Here is a 6,300-nt window from a genome sequence, read left to right as displayed (position 1 = left end):
ACCTGACCCCTCAAAAGTCACTTAAAAATCTTAACCATTGTGCTCTGGAGCAACTTGTGTTTAGTGACCACGGCTTAGATTGCTCCCTATCTGGCACCAAAAGACAGAGCGCATGTTGCATACGACCCACCAAATTGGACTTGAAAATAGTTTCAGGCGCCCATAATTGAAACACAGACTTTGAAAGCCTTCCCAAAAATTAAGTTGGCGGGCCCTGGCAGACTATTCTTTTGATTGCCTGCCTGACACTTTTATTCCCAACATTAACAGGACAGACAATAGTCATCATTATTTTGCCTCTCCGAATAAATTCCATTGAAAAATTACCAAATTTTTGAAGTGAAAAAGATAGCTGGTATTGATAAAAAAAAGGCAGCAGAAGTAGGCCATTCATGGCCCCCATTGCCACCACCCCTCCCACTTCCTCTTCTTCCATGGTCATTAACAACAGCTGACATGTTTGAATGAAATAGTAAACAACATTTGGGCTGGAATTTCACCACCCTGCCCGCCACAGGAACCGGAGTGGGCAAGGGGCAGACCGCGGGAAGATCCATTGGACTTGGGAGGGATTTTACGGTTTCCGGACAAGCGAGGCCATAACATCTCTTAGTCAACTCACTTTATAGGGTGTTTTGAACTTGACTGCCTGTCAAACATGATGAGTAACACAGTCATCATCAAGCTCAAGAGACACTTCATCACACCAGCACCCCTCAGAGACTCACGTCAGCCAACACTCGCCAATTTGTCTCCACTGAATTTAGAAACTTTGCACATGCATTGGCTTGGAGCATATCACGAGCAGCCCCCTATACCCAATGGTCTGGTGGAACTGGTGGTTCAATCAGCTAAGCATCTTCTAGAGAAATGTGCCTGGGATCACTCAGATTATTACGCTGCACTCCTCAGCCTGTGAAATCTTTCACTGCAGGGCCAGCACAATGACACTTTTCCAGGTGCACCAAGGCCACGATTCCCACTGCCAAGTCTCTGCTTTCAGCTTAAACCTGAAACGAGTGGGAATTATACCCTCAAGCAATGCCAATTGAGAAGCAAAATGCGCTATGATCAAAATGCCAACAGACTTGGCCCTCTAATACCCGATCAAATGATCAGGATTCTGACAGCATTCAGCTGTGACAATTTGGTGATGGTGCACAGTTATACTCTGCAACATGGTACCCTCAGATAGTGTCCACTACATATGCAATGCTATCACCTCCTACGGGTATCAGAAGCAGCACCAACAGATGCCACAGCACTCCAGTCATCCAACCTATAACACAGGTCCCCTACTCAGGTGGACATGCAGACTTCTCCAGAGGCCTATGCAGCAAGCCCTGCACCCAGCGAGTACACTGACAGAGTACCTCACATTGTCCACACTAAAGACACCAGCCTAAGAAAAACTGCATCACAGACAACTGGCATGAATACATGCTTAGTGTATGTGATCAAACCATACACAAAGTTCCCAGGACTATGTTATGACCTAGTTTGTAACTGGCTGTCATGTCTCACCTTTGTATAGCAACAAAAGGAGGTGGGCAGGGAGGAAAGAGACATGATAGGCTATGCACCAACTGCAACAACAAAATTATCTCTGACGTATTGTTAGTCTGTTCAATCTGGATGTTATGTAGTGGTTCATGGACAGTTACTATTCACACACATTGTTACATCTCAATACCACCGATTGTCCCACTTAAATGGGGAAGATGTAGACTGAGTGGTCGTGTGATTATATGGCTACAAAAAGGGACACCTGATGGAAGCACAGGGGTTCTCCTTGAAGCACAGGCAGAGCATGAGTATGGAGGAGCTGCTCAGCTGGTAAATAAAGTACTGTTTGTTACAAGTCCTTGTTGTCAGTGTTGGGGAACCCAACAGTTCTACAGTATGGAAAATAAATATTGTACACAGTCCTCCTGGAGCAGGATTTTCCCTCCAAGGGTGGGAAATAGAGGTTAGGACTATTTCCTAGTCTCGAATGCACCCCGATGAGGTGGGGAAAACAGTCACTCAATGTGATTTTCAATTAGTCTGGAGACAAGCTAAGGCTTCCAATTAAGGACAGAAAGTGAAGGGTCATTGCATTAGTGATCTGTTCTGCTAAGAAAATTTAAGATAAAGTTAACAATTCCAAGAATCACACTTCGTTGACATTTTGGACCCACCTGGTAAAAGATCATGAATTTGAATAAATTAAAATGCTGCCAAGTACAACTATAGCATCATCTTTAAACAAATGTTAGTTACTCTGGCAACTATGCAGACAGGTCCATTATTATGCTCAACACACTGAAAGCAAATACTAAATGTTGGGCTGCTTTCTTGTTCAATTGTGTCTCATTACTTTAAACACCAGAGTACACATCAATACCATTGTAACAATGCAGAGTTACATTTCTATTGACTCATCATATTTCGTGATTCCTGATATATTGTCCCCATGCAGTGATTTGTTCACACATCAATATAATTTCATTTGACCATAACATCTTGTGCAAACTACCAATAAATCACAATGAAGCATAAACACATGCAGGTTTCAGTGTGTGTATAACAAACTAATTTTGTTTAAACCAGGATGCATACAGCTGAAACATATTTTGTCCTTCTCAATCCTGCCTATTATTCCATTATCATGGTTACATTGCTTCAACTACCTCAATATCATTTACTATAAACATCAGGGATCAGATAGGCATGTTTCTGATACACATATTACATCATCCACTTTATCTGTGCAGATGCCTTTCCCAATCATCCCTTCTGAAAGTCGTGTTTTATAATCTCATATTCAACAGAAAGTAAGTTAACTCATTGTTTGCAGGTCCTAATTCAATGTGTGTTTGTACAACAGACTATCTTGGTCCCAGACTGAGGGAAAAGTTCCACAAGTAAAAAATCACGAACAAATTATCACTCATTTTTCTTTCTCCTCCCTCTGTTGCCAAAACTGTTATCTTCAATGGGTAACTTCATTGCCACAATGAGTTGAGCCATATAGCGAACAAGGAGGCTCAGGCTGAAGCCCTGCTCTGTGCTGTTACCTACTTTGGGTATCCCATCAGCGTAAAGTGCGTATTGATTTATTTATTCATGAAGTCAGAAATGTAAATACACTATATTCGTATCCATTGCTTACGCTTGCTACTACTGCACTCTCTTGTCATGTATTAGAATAATAGAATCCCTACAGTGCAGAAGGTCCCATTTGGTTCATCAAGCCTGCACCAACAACAATCTCACCAAGGTTGTATCCCCATAACCCCACATATTTAGAAAGATAGAAACGTAGAAACTAGAAGCAGGAGTAGGCCATTTGGCCCTTCGAGTCTGTCCTGCCACTCATTTTGGTCATGGCTGATCATTGAATTCAAAATCCTGGTCCCCCATTCCTCCCCACATCCCTTGATCCCTTTAGCTCCAACAGCTATGTCTAATTTCTTCTTGAAATCAGACAATGTTTTGGCCTCAACTACATTTTCTGATAATGAATGCCACACATTCACCACCCTCTGGGTGAAGAAATTTCTCCTCATCTCAATTCTAAAAGTTCCTCAAATATGACTCTAGTTCTGGATTCCCCCACCATTAGGAATATTTTTTCTGAATTCATCCTGTCTAACCCTGGAATGTTGGCCTTTATAGTGAGGGGGATAGAATATAAAAGCAGGAACGTCTTGCTGCAACTGTACAGGGCACTGGTGAGGCCACAACTGGAGTACTGTGTGCAGTTTTGGTCCCTGTATTTGCGAAAAGATATATTAGCCTTGGAGGGAGTACAGAGAAGGTTCACCAGGCTGATACTGGAGATGAGGGGGTTAGCTTATGAAGAGAGATTGAATAGACTGGGTCTGTACTCATTAGAGTTTAGAAGGCTGAGGGGGGGATCTTGTGGAGACTTACAAGATAACGAAGGGGCTAGATAGGGTAGAGGTAGAGAGATTCTTCCCACTTAGAAAGGATAGCAGAACTAGAGGGCACAGCCTCAAAATAAGGGGGGGGGGGTGCAGTTTAGAACAGAGTTGAGGAGGAACTTCTTCACTCAAAGGGTGGTGAATCTCTGGAATTCTCTGCCCATTGAAGTGGTGGAGGCTACCTCATTGAATATATTTAAGTCATAGGTGGATAGATTTCTGATAGACAAGGGAATTAAGGGTTATGGGGAGAAAGCAGGAAAGTGGAACTGATTCACTTCAGATCAGCCATGATCTTATTGAATGGCGGAGCGAGCTCGAAGGGCTAGATGGCCTACTTCTGCTCCTTTTTCTTATATTCTTATGTTCTTAATAGAATTTTATAAGTTTCTATGAGATCCCCTCTCACTGTTCTAAACTCCAGTGAGTATAATCCTAGCCAACTTCATCCCTCCTCATATGACAGGCCTGCCATCTCAGGACGCAGCCTGATAAACCTTCGCTGTATTCTCTCTGTAGCAAGGACATCCTTCCTCAGATAAGGACAAGAAAACTGCACATAATACTCCAGGTATGGTTCAACAACGCTCTATACAATTGCAGCAAAACATCCCTTTCACTATGCTCAAATCCTTTTGCTAGGAAGGCCAATATACCATTTGCCTTCTTTATCACCTGCTTACCTGCACACTTACTTTCAGCCACTAATGCACGAGGACACCAAGGTCTTGCTGAGTAAGCACCCCTCTCAATTTACACACATTCAATAATAATGTCTTCCTATTATTGCTACCTTACTTTTCACCCGTTCAATAATAATCTGTCTTCCTATTATAGCTACCTTACATTTATACACATTATGCTGATTCTGCCATGCATATGGCCACACATACACACACCCTGATCAAATCACACTGCTGCATCTCTGCATCCTCCTCATAGCTCACCCTCCCACCCAACTAATTTCCCTGACACTAAGGGACAATTTATCATGGCCAAACAACCTAACCCACACAACTTTGGATTGTGGGAGGAAACCATGGCACCTGGAGGAAACCATGCAGACAAGGGAAGAATGTGCAAACTCCACATAGTCACCCAAGACTGAAATTGAACCCAAGTCTCTGGAGCTGTGAGGCAGCAGTGCCAAGCACTATGCCACCGTGCCACCCTATTCTAGGGTTATTTCTGATTTGGTGCTTAGATTGGGTGGTGCCATTCCACCCAGCCAATGATGATAGCAGGATTCTCAATCCATTTCATTTCAATGTAATTGACATTAATAAACCAGCTGGATTCTTACAACAATCCACCAATCACATGGTCCTCTAACACTAATATTAATTTTCTTATTTTAAAAAACTGAACTCAAATTCCTATCATGGGATTTGAACTAACATTCTTTGGATTACTGTTACAGTCTAGTTACTGGCCAATAACTGGAGACAGTCGATAGGGCATGCCACATGGGTTGAGTGGAATTGGAGTGGGGTAGCTTGATCTTGGGTTTGGACATAGCTCGGCACAACATTGAGGGCCGAAGGGCCTGTACTGTGCTGTACTGTTCTATGTTTTTTTCTATGGTCACAAGAGAAGGAAGCAAGGTGGGTGGGGGAGCCTAATTGAGTGGGCGGCCAAAATTCAGCTTCTCAGCAGCAAGGTGAACTTTTGCACTTAAGTTCAGGGAAGTTTAAAAGTGTGTCGAGCTTCCTGATGACAAATATCCGCAGGTATATTTGCATGAATTTGCATGTCATGGATGCTCATTAAAAGACTAGCTCACCAGGATTAAGTTTTCCCCTTTCCAATTAAGTTATCAGTGAGTAAGCAATACATGCCTTCAGGTTTACATTGAATATAAATGGCTTGCAACAGCTGAGGTAGTCAACTTGCCAGAGTTGGAATGAGTATCTGATGATTTTTTTTTGTTTATAGAGTGGTTCAACACAACTGTGAAGGTTTTTCTTTTGTGTCTACATGAAAATAATTAAGTATGAGAGGAATGTAAGAATGAAAAGTATATATACGTGTTATACAGTGACATGGTGGCACAGTGATTAACACTGCTGCCTCACAGTGCCAGGGACCCAGGTTCAATTCTGGCCTTGGTTTACTGTTTGTGTGGAATCTGCAATTTCTCCTCTTATCTGTGTGAGTTTCCTCCGGGTACTTTGGTTTCCTTCCACGGCCCAAAAGACGTGCTGGTTAGGTGCATTGGCCAAGTAAGTTCTCCCTCAGTGTACCCAAACAGGCACCAGAGTGTGGCGACGAGGGGATTTTCACAGTAACTTCATTGCAGTGTTAATATAAGTCTACTTGTGACAATAATAAATAAACTTAATTAAGTGGCAATTTATATTTCATGTCCAGC

The sequence above is a fragment of the Carcharhinus amblyrhynchos genome, chromosome 22, assembly GCF_965287045.1.
Source record: "Carcharhinus amblyrhynchos chromosome 22, sCarAmb.v2.hapA, whole genome shotgun sequence".
In the NCBI taxonomy this organism is placed as follows: Eukaryota; Metazoa; Chordata; class Chondrichthyes; order Carcharhiniformes; family Carcharhinidae; genus Carcharhinus; species Carcharhinus amblyrhynchos.
The sequence above is the reverse complement of the archived record's forward strand: the minus strand, read 5'-3'. Positions refer to the sequence as shown.